The sequence below is a fragment of the Tupaia chinensis genome, unplaced genomic scaffold (assembly GCF_000334495.1).
Source record: "Tupaia chinensis unplaced genomic scaffold, TupChi_1.0 Scaffold000272_1, whole genome shotgun sequence".
NCBI lineage: Eukaryota > Metazoa > Chordata > Mammalia > Scandentia > Tupaiidae > Tupaia > Tupaia belangeri.
This window is the reverse complement of record NW_006159754.1, coordinates 7764672-7776998: the sequence shown is the minus strand read 5'-3', so window position 1 is coordinate 7776998 and position 12327 is coordinate 7764672. Positions and strand designations below refer to the sequence as shown.

At 40.7% G+C, this 12327-nt stretch overlaps 1 long non-coding RNA gene across 3 annotated transcripts in view; it reads right to left on the bottom strand.

Moving 5' to 3' along the window:
- LOC102501946 (uncharacterized) overlaps positions 1-12327 on the bottom strand; it is a 28286-nt gene continuing 15959 nt past the window's right edge. For all 3 annotated transcript variants that reach the window (XR_003549574.1, XR_001370451.2, XR_334719.3), the window contains one exon: positions 1-33. This is a non-coding gene — a long non-coding RNA (uncharacterized LOC102501946). The remainder of the gene's footprint in view (positions 34-12327) is intronic.

Genomic DNA, 12327 nt, shown 5'->3' with positions numbered 1-12327 from the left:
CTCTCTCTGAAGAGCATACATGCCCTCTAGCAACTAAAGAGAGAGAGAGAAATATAAAGTATAATGTTAATTTATCGACTTACAAATGAGAAAAACAACTTTCATTGAAATGGAATGCCAAATAATAAGTACTGAGCAAACTATTTACCAAACACAGAGCTAAATGTCTTATAAATCTTACTATATTTGAAGACTGAATCCACCACAAGAGCTGAGATCTAGTGATTTCAGAGAGAAGGCAATGAAGATGTTCTGCTGAGAATTTACCCTGGTAAAGTCGCATACAAAAGGAAAAAAATGCAATGCCAAAGAGTTTGCAGACCCCATCCTCCTGCACTCTCTGATCCTCAGATTGATCTTCTAGGAAAAAACGAATACCAAAGGATGACTAGAAATCACCACAGGGGAACAAGAAATATGAGAAACCAAGAAAATACTTCACCCTCAAGGGAAAAGAATAACTCCTTTTCATCCACAGACAGAGTATTCATAATGAAAAAACTAACAGAGATGGAAGAGAAGAGAGACAATGAATACCAGGAGAAAAAATCCAATGAGTTCCAGGAGGTGAGGAAATTCTTATAAGAACTGAAAGAGGAAATACATACCATAAAAAAGAATCAAATGGAGCTGTTGGAGATGAAGACTATAATACAAGAAGTCAAAACATCCTTTGAAAGTATTCAGAGCAGACTAGATCATACAGAAAATCAAATCTTAGATGTAGAAGACAAGATTGCTGGACTAGTAAAATCCACCACAAAGCCTGAGAAAATAGCCCCAAAAAAGGAGAACAGTATACGAAAAATACTAGATACCATTAAACATCCAAACACATGGATAATTAGTATTCCAGAAGGTGAAAAGACTAATAAGGGGCACTGACAATCTGTTCCACGAAATCCTGGAAGAAAATTGCCAAACCTAGAGAGACATTCAAAGATCCAGACCCAAGAAATACAAAAGACCTCGAATAGGATCAACCCAAGGGAACCAGCAGTTAGCGTAATGGCTTATGTCACTGGACTCCCACGTAGTCAACTGCGGTTCACGTCCTGGACCCGGTGGCTTAAAACTCACACCGGGCGCGTGTGTGTGCGTGCCCATGATCCCGAGAGGAGAATGGAGGAGAAGGGATTGCGGCGTGACCATCCCCCCTGGGGAGTGATTTCTCGCTTTCTGTCTCTGTCTCTTTCTGTCTGGCTGGATGACCAGATAATCAGTATCCCAGAAAGTGAAGAGATTAATGAGGACATTGACAATCTATCCATGAAATCCTGGAAGAAATTTCCCAATCTACAGAGGCATTCAAAGATCCTGACCCAGGAAATACAAAGGAATCCAAATAGGATCAACCCAAGAAGATCTTCTCCAAGTCGCACTATTGCCAGAATGACCAAAACCACAGACAAAGACAAGATGCTCAGACTGGCAAGAGAAAAACATCAAGTTACCTACAAAGGATATCCCATCAGGCTAACAGTGGACTCTCATTGGAAACAATGCAAGCAAGGAAAGAATGGGAAAATATATTCAAAGTGTTGAGTGAAAAACGATTTCAACCAAGAATACTATATCTGGCAAGACTATCTTTCACATGGGAAGAGAAGTCAAGAACATTCTCAGATAAACAAAACCTGAAAGAATTTACCAACACCAGACCAGCTCTCCAAGAAGTTTGAAAGAGAATGCTATCCCAGGAAAACTAAGGTCACACACATAGCAATAGGAGTTCTAAAACAGCTAAGAAAATGGCCAGCTTAATGCTAGGGACAAGTCCAGAGTTGAAAATTATCTTCCAGAATTTAAAATGGAAAGATTGAACCACAACAGAAGATAAAGTCCTTGAGTTTGAACTGGCAAAATAGAATTTTATGACTTTTGACTAAACCATTACTGACCTTCTATGCTTTGTTTTCCAGTGTTAAGGAATTTGGCTTCTCTTGAGTTATGGACCGATCCATGTACCTACTATTCAAACAGAATCCTAACCTGTTTCCTGGCTTAAAGTATTAAGCAAAGTTCTCATAACATTTTTTTATTTTGATTTGTTAAAGCTAAAACTGCCTTTCTTGAAATTTAAAAAAAAGTATTTAAAAAATACCTTACTACAGTAAGTTATATAGCCTCAGCTAGGTGCTATTTTATAATATATTCATTCTAACCACAGAATTCCATGCCTAAAGTCAACTTTTGTTCACAGATATGTGTATATAAGCTGAACTTAGTATTGAAAGTATTTAGATTAATTAAGATATACTGTGAATCAACACAATGTGGGAAAGAATAAAGGAATGGAAAGCAGCTGCAGATACCAGAGAAATGGAAAATTATTTGTTGATGATAACATGTATGATTAAGCCACTTTACAGTGTATTCTGGCTGGAAAATCACATTTGGTATGCTGTGATGATGTTCAATGGAAGTATGTAAAATAAATAAATTAATAAGAAATTTAAAAATTAAAGATAATAAGGTGAATGCAAAATAAATAGATAATTTAAAGAAAAAAATCTTACCATACTTAATTCTCAAAAAATCCTATAATGTTGGAACCAGCAGTTAGCGTAATGGCTATGTCGCTGGACTCCCACGTAGTCAACCACAGTTCACATCCCGGACCCGGTGACTTAGAACTCAACGCTGGGCACATGTGCGTGCATGCCCAAGATCCCAAGAGGAGAATGGAGAAGGGATTGCGGCGTGACCATCCCCCTGGGGGGTGATTTCTCGCTTTCTGTCTCTCTGTCTCTGTCTGGTGAGCGCATGCGCCCTATAGCGAAAACCTCTCAAAAAAAACCTAAAAAAATCCTAGTATGTTGATGTTGAATCAGCTGTTAGTGTTCATCAATATCTTTGCATATACCTACTTTTTTTTTGTCTCCCTTGCAGTTCTCTTAGCCAACTAAATGTAAACTGAAGAAATAGTTATTTCTAAGCAGGGATGGTTATGTGTGTGGCAGGCCTTTCCATTGCTCTCGCTTTCCCCCAACACACAGCAGGAAAGCAAACAACTCTGAAATGTTGAGCCAACGGACTGGGAGAAGAGAGGGGTGTTGGGGGAAAGATATCACAGAAGACTTCCCATTTTTATTTTTGAAGTTTCTTTGTTTTTTCTGAAAGAGAGAAAGGCACTCCCAAGAGGGTCCTCATTTGTGATCCAGCCTCAGCCTCCACCAGCCAGAATTATGGTACACACATCCCTGAGTATAGAGGACTCGAGACAGAAGCCTTCTCATGTGGGTCCAGCATCACAAAGTGTGGTACTGACTGCCTGTGCACCACTGGCCAGTCCTGTTCTCCTTTCCAAATATGCATCTCAAGGACCAGGTCAGACCAAGACAAAATTCCCAAGTGAGCTGGGGGAAGACACGAGAAGCTGTAGCAGTCATCACAGCACCTGGAGGATCGGCAGGGGCAGAATGGGAAGAACTGGTTCAGAGGCATTGATAAGTGGAGGAGGTTGAAAGAGAAAAGTTTGTAGCCAAAGGGGATATAACTATGGGTAATGTATTTCCAGGGACGACAAGCCTAGGGGACAAGCACACCAAGGGCTGGCAGAGGTGGAGAAGTCTTTGAGACAATCAGGGGGAAATGAAGAAAGGATCTGAATGAGCCATTAAAATATTAAAAATATTAAAACCAAGTCATTGCTTTAGATTTATGAAATGCAAATCCACATTTTAATATATAACATACTCAGACATGGACATCTGATACACTTGGAATCCTGCCTCACGCTCATTAGTGATTTTCTGCATTATATGCATGTGTCACCCAGACTGGTTTATTTTAAATCCTATAGGATATAGGTTTGATACAAAACTTTAATCCAATATATTTGCCTTTGTTAACAAGAATAAATCACATGAAACTGACAAGTCTTTGGAAGAGACTTAATGAATTTCTATTTTGATTTTGAGATATGAAAATATGAATTCTGCTATTGTCTTCAACTAACTATTTTGATTTTACCAAAGAGGCATAATAGACTCATTCTTTTAAAACAGCTTTCTTAAATATCCCAGCTGTTTAGTATATTCTGTTTTCCAAGTTGCTACTCTACTTTAATTAAAAGTCTCTCCTAGAACCACCAGTAGGTGGTGTGGTGGTTAAGGTGTTTGATCCCACATGGTCAACAGCGGTTCAAGTCTCAGACCTAGCAGCTCAAAAAAATACATGTGGTGAGTGTGTGTGCATTCCCAACATCCTGAGAAAAGAATGGAGGAGAAGGGATTATGCCATCAACATCTGCCCTGGGGCATGATTTCTCACTTTCCCTCTCTCTGTCTTCCTCTGGCAAGCACACGTGTCCTATGACAAAAATCTAAAAATTCTTAAAAAGATTACATTTTGTTAGTAACTCAGTAACACATATGCTATTGCAATATCACCAGAAAACACTTTTAAAACTTGAGTGAGCACTCTTCCAAATAATGGACAAATAAGATGGAGAGTGAGAAATCTACACATTTTTCAGAAGCACCAATCCTATCACAATCTTTGGATGTTTCTTTTTCTTTTTCTTTCTTTGTTTTTTTCTTAGAGAGTTTTTGCTATAGAGTGCATGCACTTGCTGGAGAGACAGAGAGAGAGACAGAGAGATGAAAAGTGAGAAATCAACCCCCTGGGAGATGGCCATGTCACAATGTCTTCTCAAGTCTCCTCTCAGGATCCTGGGCACACATGCACATGTGCCCGGCATGAGTTTTAAGTCGCTGTGTCTGGGACTTAAACCATGGTCAAGTACGTGGTAGTCCAGCAACATAACCATTATGTCATCTACTGGTCTCTTTTTCGTTTTATTGTTTAAATGACTTTTCTCTTACAATTTTGCACTCTCCAAAGAGAAAGAGACAGCAAGAGGTAACATGAGAAATCACTCCCCCTAGGGGGGCTGGCCATGCCACAGTCCCTTCTCCTCCATTCTCCTACCAGGATCTTGGACATATGCACACATACATGCCTGGTGTGTTTTTCAAGCCACTGGGTCTGGGACTTGAACCACGGTAAACCATGTGGGAGTCCCATAATGTAAACGCTATGTCATCTGCTGGCCCCTGGATATTTCTAAAATGATCCAGTGGAAAAGTTCTTGACTAACATCAGGGAACAGCCAGAAAGGTTTTTATTTTTTTTTTAATAGTATGACCATTTGAAAGTAAATCGATGAATTTCTACTCATTTTAACTAAGACTTTCCTATTATTTTTTTTAAACTTTACTCACTTAGAAAAATATTTACAAACAAAACCCATTTACATTTATAGATAAAGGGGGAAAAAAAATACCGTCCTAGAAAGGACTCTCAGGTCAGCCTGTGGCATGATGGTCAGGGTGGCTGAATCCCACATGGCTGACTGAGGCCTTCAAGTGTGCGTGCACATATGCTTGAATGCCTGAAAAGAAGGAGGAATGGAGGAGAAAGGATTGCACATGACTATTCCCCAGGGGAGGTGCTTTCTCTCTTCCCTACCCCCACCGCATCTCTCTCCAGCAAGTGCACTTGACCCTCTGGCAATTTTTTTTTATTTTTTCTTCTTCATAGTTTTAAAAATTCATACATTCAATTATTATATATCATTACAGCTTGTAAAATGAATTTTTCCTGCATGGATACACTCTATATTAGTCCAGTTAAAAATATTATCATACGGGACCAACAGTTGGTGTAATGTCTATGTCACTGGACTCCCATGTAGTTGACTGCAGTTGAAGTCCCAGACCCAGTGGCTTAAACTCATGCCGGACGTGTGTGCGTGCATGCCCAAGATCCCAAGAGGAGAATGGAGAAGGGATTATGGCATGGCCATCCCCCTTGGGGGGTGATTTCTCACTGTCTGTCTCTCTGTCTCTTTCTGGCAAGCACATGCACCCTATAGCAAAAACCTCTAAAAAAAAAAAAAGATATTATCATACACATTATCATCAGCAGATAATCTTTGGCAAAATTTTTAAAAAAGAAAAGAGAAAGAAAGGAACCAGTACTTACAAAAAGAAAAATTTTCTTACTTTTAAAGTCCTTTTACGAAACACAATGCTGGTTGAAATTCCTAAGGAAAGAAAGTGCTTAAAATGAACTATTTCCAAAAGAGGTACTATACTGGCTGAAATTCAGAAATCTGATTTTAAATCATGCCTAAAATTATGTTTGAAGAGAGACAAAAATTTGGGGTTGTTAGGAAGAGAAAAGAGACAAAAACTTAAATAACGAAGACTTGCTGGCATCACATTTCCAGACATATATTGGTTAATGTCATTATATTTATGTATGTTTTTCTTTGATTGTTTGCTTCTCATCAATTACTAGCTTTGTTTAACACTAAGCAATGCTAGATCCTTTCTCTTGTTGCTTTAGTCATATGGAAACCCACTATTTCCACTTACATAAAAATAGAACTATAATAGCAATACTATATCTTTAAAAATGTCCAGGAGGGGGTTCGCAGGTGGCGTGATGGTTAAAGGCACTGGATTCCCACATGGTCAACCACAGTTCAAGCCCCAGACAGGTCAACTTGCTTTCTTGCCTTCCCTTTCTCTCTCTCTGTCTCTCTCTGGTTAAATAACAACAAACAGAATTGAATAAATAATTTTTTTAAATGCCCAAGATATAGACCAGCTAATGACGTGGCAGTTAAGGCACTAGGCCCCAAACATCAACTTCATGGTTTGAGTCCTGGACCAGAGGCTCAAAAATCATGCCCAGGGTGTATACATCCATGCCCAAAATCCTGAGAGGAGACTGGAGGAGAAGGGATTGCAGCATGGCCACCCCCTGGGGGATGGGGGGGGGGTGATTTCTCACTTTGTCTCTCTCTCGCTCTCTCTACAGGTCCTATAGAAAAAAAAAATTGAAATACTTAGACCAAAATTATTTTGAAAATGTAAAATATTATAGTGGTGAGTATACTATTATGCAATTTATTAGAAGGTCAAAGTTCTCAAAATAGTTGCCTATTTGATACTCCTTTCTTCTGCGCTTAAAAGATTGCTCTCCTAGGGCTGTTGGTGGTTGAAGTGGCTGGACTCCCACATGGCTGACCTCAGTTCAAGTCCTAGCAGCTTGCTTTCTCACTTTCCTTCTCTCTCTATGTCTCTCTCTCTGGTCGATTTCAAAAATAATAATAATAATAAAATAATGACAATAAATAAAATTAAATAATTAAAAAAAAAAGATTGCTCTCCCTTGACCTCAGACCCTTTTCTCCAGAACTGATATGTCCATGCTTAATGTCAATTAGTCATCTTGATTACTCCTCAAATGTGATGTCACCTGTCACCTGTGATTTGCCTGCCGTAAAGGGAAAAAACACAGCTACATGTCAGAAGAAACAGGAGGACTGAGAGTAAGTGGACTGCACTTGCATCGAATTTTTCAGGATGATAATTTGACCTTCGTGTAATTGAATAATTTTCAGGGTGAGGTGTTGGCAAGTGTATGCCACCGGACGCGTGTGGCCTGAGAACGACTGTGTTCATTTACTCTCCAAGACCGGGATAACCACAGCAGCTCTGGGAGCTGAGTTGGCCCCATCTTCCACTGCACCCTTGTCATTTTCTTTCACAACGCATACCTCTAGTCCCCTCTCCCCAAGGACTGCATCATGATTAATGAGCTCACTGACAGCTGGAAAAATAAATGGGCAAACTTGAGAACTGAAGCACATCCCAAGCCATTTTCTTTTCATTTTGGACAAGAGAATTAATGGAAAGAAATAAGGCAAGAGCCAAAGAAATTTAAATAAACAAAGCAAGTATTTATATTTATTTCTTTATTCAGGAGGATAAGTGATTGTGCATGTACATGAGGAAGAGAGAGATGAGCACCCTCCACAGGTCTGGTCACACTGACGTCTCCTTCTGCTGTTCTCCAGCCCAGTGAACATCAGCCCTCACATGCACACCTGGAGTGTTTCAGGCTGCCCAGGCTGGGGTGCAAACCACACGCGCCATGTGGATTCGGCTACTGCTGAGCAGTGTATTATCACCGAGTCACGGAGCCAGCCCAAGCGAGCATTTAGTTGAAATGGTTTCTAACAGCAGGCACCCTTCAGTGCCTCAAATAAATAATCTGCTACCAACATGAGGCACATAGACAAACTAAAAATATATATTACATCTAATCTTTCACTTCCCAGTTTTAGACTGATTCTCCATAAAGAAAACAAAGTTAATTCAATGAAAGATTCAGTGAGAATTCATTTTTATCTTTAATGAATATTCTGGACTTTTATATTAGAATTACCTAGATAATTAACTCAAGTTAATTAGTTACTTTGCACCTCTAACAGATTCTTCCTTTTTTCTATCACCTCAGACATCTAATATTACTTCTGGTTGGAACATTCAAAGTCTTCTCTTTCAGTTATTCTTATATACTCAAAAGATTAGAATTATAGTGAACTACTGTGTTATAGAAATCATAACTTATTCCTCTTATCTAACTATAATTTTGTATCCATTAACCAACATCTTTTTTTATTCTATCTCTTCTCTCCAGCCTTCCTAGCCTCTAGGAATCACCATTCTCTATTTCTCACTCCTGTCAGGATTTTGGGCATGTACACACACACACACACACACACACACACACACACCTGGAATGTTTTTTAAGACACTGGGTCTGGACTCAATCCATGAAGTCAGTCATGTGGGATTTAGCCACCTTAACCACCAGACCACAAGTTGGCTCCTACTCTCTAGTTCCATATCAGTATTCTTTTTTTTTTTTTTAAGAGAATGATTTATTTAATTTTATTTATTCATTCACTTACTTTTTCATTTGACCAGAGAGAGACACAGAGAGAGAGAGAGAGGTAAAGTGAGAAAGTAAGCTACCAGGTTTGGACTCAAACCGTGGTGGTTGGCCAAGTGGGAGTGTCCAGTACCTTAGCCACCACGCTACCTGCTGGTCCCCCATGCAAGTATTCTTAGGTTAAACATATTAATAACAATTGCAATTTTTCTCTTTTTGGGTCTAGTTTATTTCACTTAACATAATGGCATTGTGTTCATCCATGTTACGTGACTGATAGAACTTCATTATTTTTAATGGTTGAATAGTATTCCATTCTTTATCCATTTGTACCATGATGAACACTTAGGTTGAGTCTGTATCTTGGCTATTGTGAAGAGTGATGCAATAAACATTAGAGTACAGAGATCTCTGCATATATTGCTTTCTATTCCTTTAGATGTATGGATTGCTGGGTCCTTTAACACATCCTTAAGCATAGACTCGTTTTTCTGTTCTTTTGGTCAAAAACAAAACAATATACCTAATATTTCAAGATACCTTTGACCTGGTCTAAAAAATTTCAGCATAGCCTCAAAACTTCAACATAGCTTTTAAACCTACAAAACCTAATTTTGTGCCTGGAATCATGAGTACTGAAGTACTCAATAATATTCTCAAACATCATTGGGCTTACATCTAGGTAGCCTTTGGCGATGAAAGATAGTACAACTAATCCAATCTGCTTCTGCGAATGCTATTTTCAAGCCTTAAAGAGGACCACAAAATCAAGCATAAGGGCAACATATTTTGGAACTTCTGAAACCTTCTCTTCTACTTTTGTACTTAGGGGAAAAAAATAGTTCTGCAATTTTTCCCCCAGAAAATTGTAAACATCATTTCCTTCTTAATTATATGGAATTTCCCTCTTAATTGTATGGAATTTTCCCAATGCCTTATACTGAAATTTAATCCTTCAGAGTTTCCAGTTGGTCCCACATGGTCAAATGGAATGTTCAGCATTTTTATATAGTGTACCTTGTAAAGCAAGTAATCACCCAAAATAGACTTTCATAATAGACTTAAAAGATCTGTCACTGTAAGTAAACACACTTGGTAAACCAAACTTCTAAATACAAAAGCTATAAAAAAAATAATAATATAACAGCAATGTCCTCCAACCAATGCCCCTGGGAATGGCAGTGAGATCTAAGTGCTAAGGAATCTGAAAAATCCAGCAGATAGTTGAAATCACTGGGACAGGTACAACTCAAGTTGGATCTTTTATTTAGTTAAGCAAATTGTCTGAAGAAATCAATAAAAAGTAGTGGAAAGAGATAGGACACAATTGGGACCGGCAGTTGGCATAATGGCTATGTTGCTGGACTCCCATGTAGTTGACCGCAGTTCAAGTGCCAGACCCAGTGGCTTAAACTTACACCAGGCACATGTATGTGCGTGCCCAAGATCCCAAGAGGAGACTGGAGAAGGGATTGTGGCGTGGCCATCTCCCCTTGGGGGGTGGATTTCTTGCTTTCTGTCTCTCTGTCTCTCTCTGTCTTTCTGGCAAGCACATGTGCCCTATAGCAAAAACCTCTTCCAAAAAAAAAAGAGAGAAAGAGATAAGATACAACCTGCAAATATCAACACACAGCCAAGCACTGCGCGTGCTGTTGGCTAATTCAACTGACTCTGTGGTGATTAACTGAAGAAGTGCCTGGCAGATCCAAAGAAGGCTCAAGATGACTAAGGGACTTAGAAGGAAAGCCTACAGTTACCTGTAAGGAAAGAGGGCATTTTTCCCCAGGGTTATTCCACTTAGGAAAGAGGAAGGAAAAAAAAAAAAAAAAACCCACAGGCTGATTGCGTAGCAAACTTCAGTTTTAAAGGGCTAGGCAGGTCAGACTGGTCTCCCAAGGGACAAAACGGGAAGGGATGCATAAATTTCAACACAAGGTATCTGACCTGAGACAGACGTCATGATAATGGGAGCCTGTGGTGCTCCAGCCTGAGTGACCACTCTGGGAAGAGCATGTGACCCCAGGGCCTTGGGCCCCGACAGGTCAAAGTATCAGAGTGAAAACAGCAAAGTAAATCCAAAAGAGTGGGGTAGGAATGGATTTATTGACAGAGGTGTCTTGAGATCAGAAGAGGTCATATCACACATCACAGGGCAAGATTTCCCAAGATCCTCTCTGATTCCTCTTACCCGACAAAGTCCAGTCCTCTGGGCAAACGCCTTTGCTCCATTCAGCTCCGAGTCATCCCCCATCTACGCTCTCCTCTCTCTCTTCTCCTGCCCACTCTGCCTCACTTCCCCTCTCTCTCTTCGTCTCCCTCAAATCCTCTCTTTTTCTCTGTCCTGGACTTTTCCTTCCTCCTCCTCTCTGCTCCTCTCGGTCTCTTTCTCTACCTACATGGACACTGTGGGGAGGAGAGCCACTGACAATACTAGTAGCAGGCTTTGCTTAGTGACAGACTCCAGTTTATGCACACTGGATGGCCGTACGTGGCAATGGCGCCTTTCTGTAAAGGATATAAATGTCCTCCCAAGCCCCCATTCCCACTCTCGGGGCTGGTGGGACGAGCTAACATAAGGGGCAATACAAACGTGCCTGTCAGGAGTCGGTTGGTTCCTTTGATTAAACGGTCTGTTCCAGCTAGATACGCAATCAGTTCAAAATTCAAGCTCCCTCTAGAGTGGTCCTCCTTTCCTCCCTTGCAAAATGGGGACTAGAGGGTAGAGACAGCTGAGGGGGCAGTTGATCTCAGGACTGGCCTCCCCAGAGATGTCTCCTGCACTACCTGGTGACACCCTGCTGACAATGGCAGTCAGTTCTTTCAGCAAAGCTGAGGGTTGAAGGGGGCTTTGTCCCTGTCAACTGCTCCACTGCTCCACCTTAGCCCAGGATGGCCTTGCGAGTCCTCTGAGTCCATGTCCAGCTCATTTTCTGACACCCCGACAGGCCTACACTGGCCGAGATGAAGGCAGGGTGGTTCTTGGGGCTTTCTATTTGTCCTTCTCTCTGCTTAGATGCTACCTTGACTGTTCCTAATTCACTTCCTGGAGGTCCATATTGGTCATCAGGATTCTCTTGGGGGCTAGCCAGTGGCATGGTGGTTAAAAATGCACCAGATGTATGTGCACGTGTGCCCAAAATCCCTAAAGGAGAGAGAAACGGTGGGAAAGATTATAGGATGACCATATCCTCTGAGTGGGCTTTCTCGCTCTCCCTACCCCAGCAAGCACACATACGCTCTGGGGGAAAAAAATTATCTTGGAAGGTTTAACATTTTCCCAAGCCGTATTGAGGGAAACTAGAAACAAACCTCTTCTGTCTCAGGATATACCTCCCAAAAGAAACATGCTTATTTTTTAACTTCCTCTCTCCCGTGGCGATGAAGGAATGGGAAGAAAATCAGGGTCTACCTGTTCGACCACTTATCGCCTTCCTCCCACTATGCTCACGATGTTCTCCGGGCCTTGGGTATAGAGCGTAAGTTAGCGAATGTCTCTCCTCTCTCTCTCTCTCTCTCTCTCACATACACACACACACACACACACACACACACACACACACACACACACAC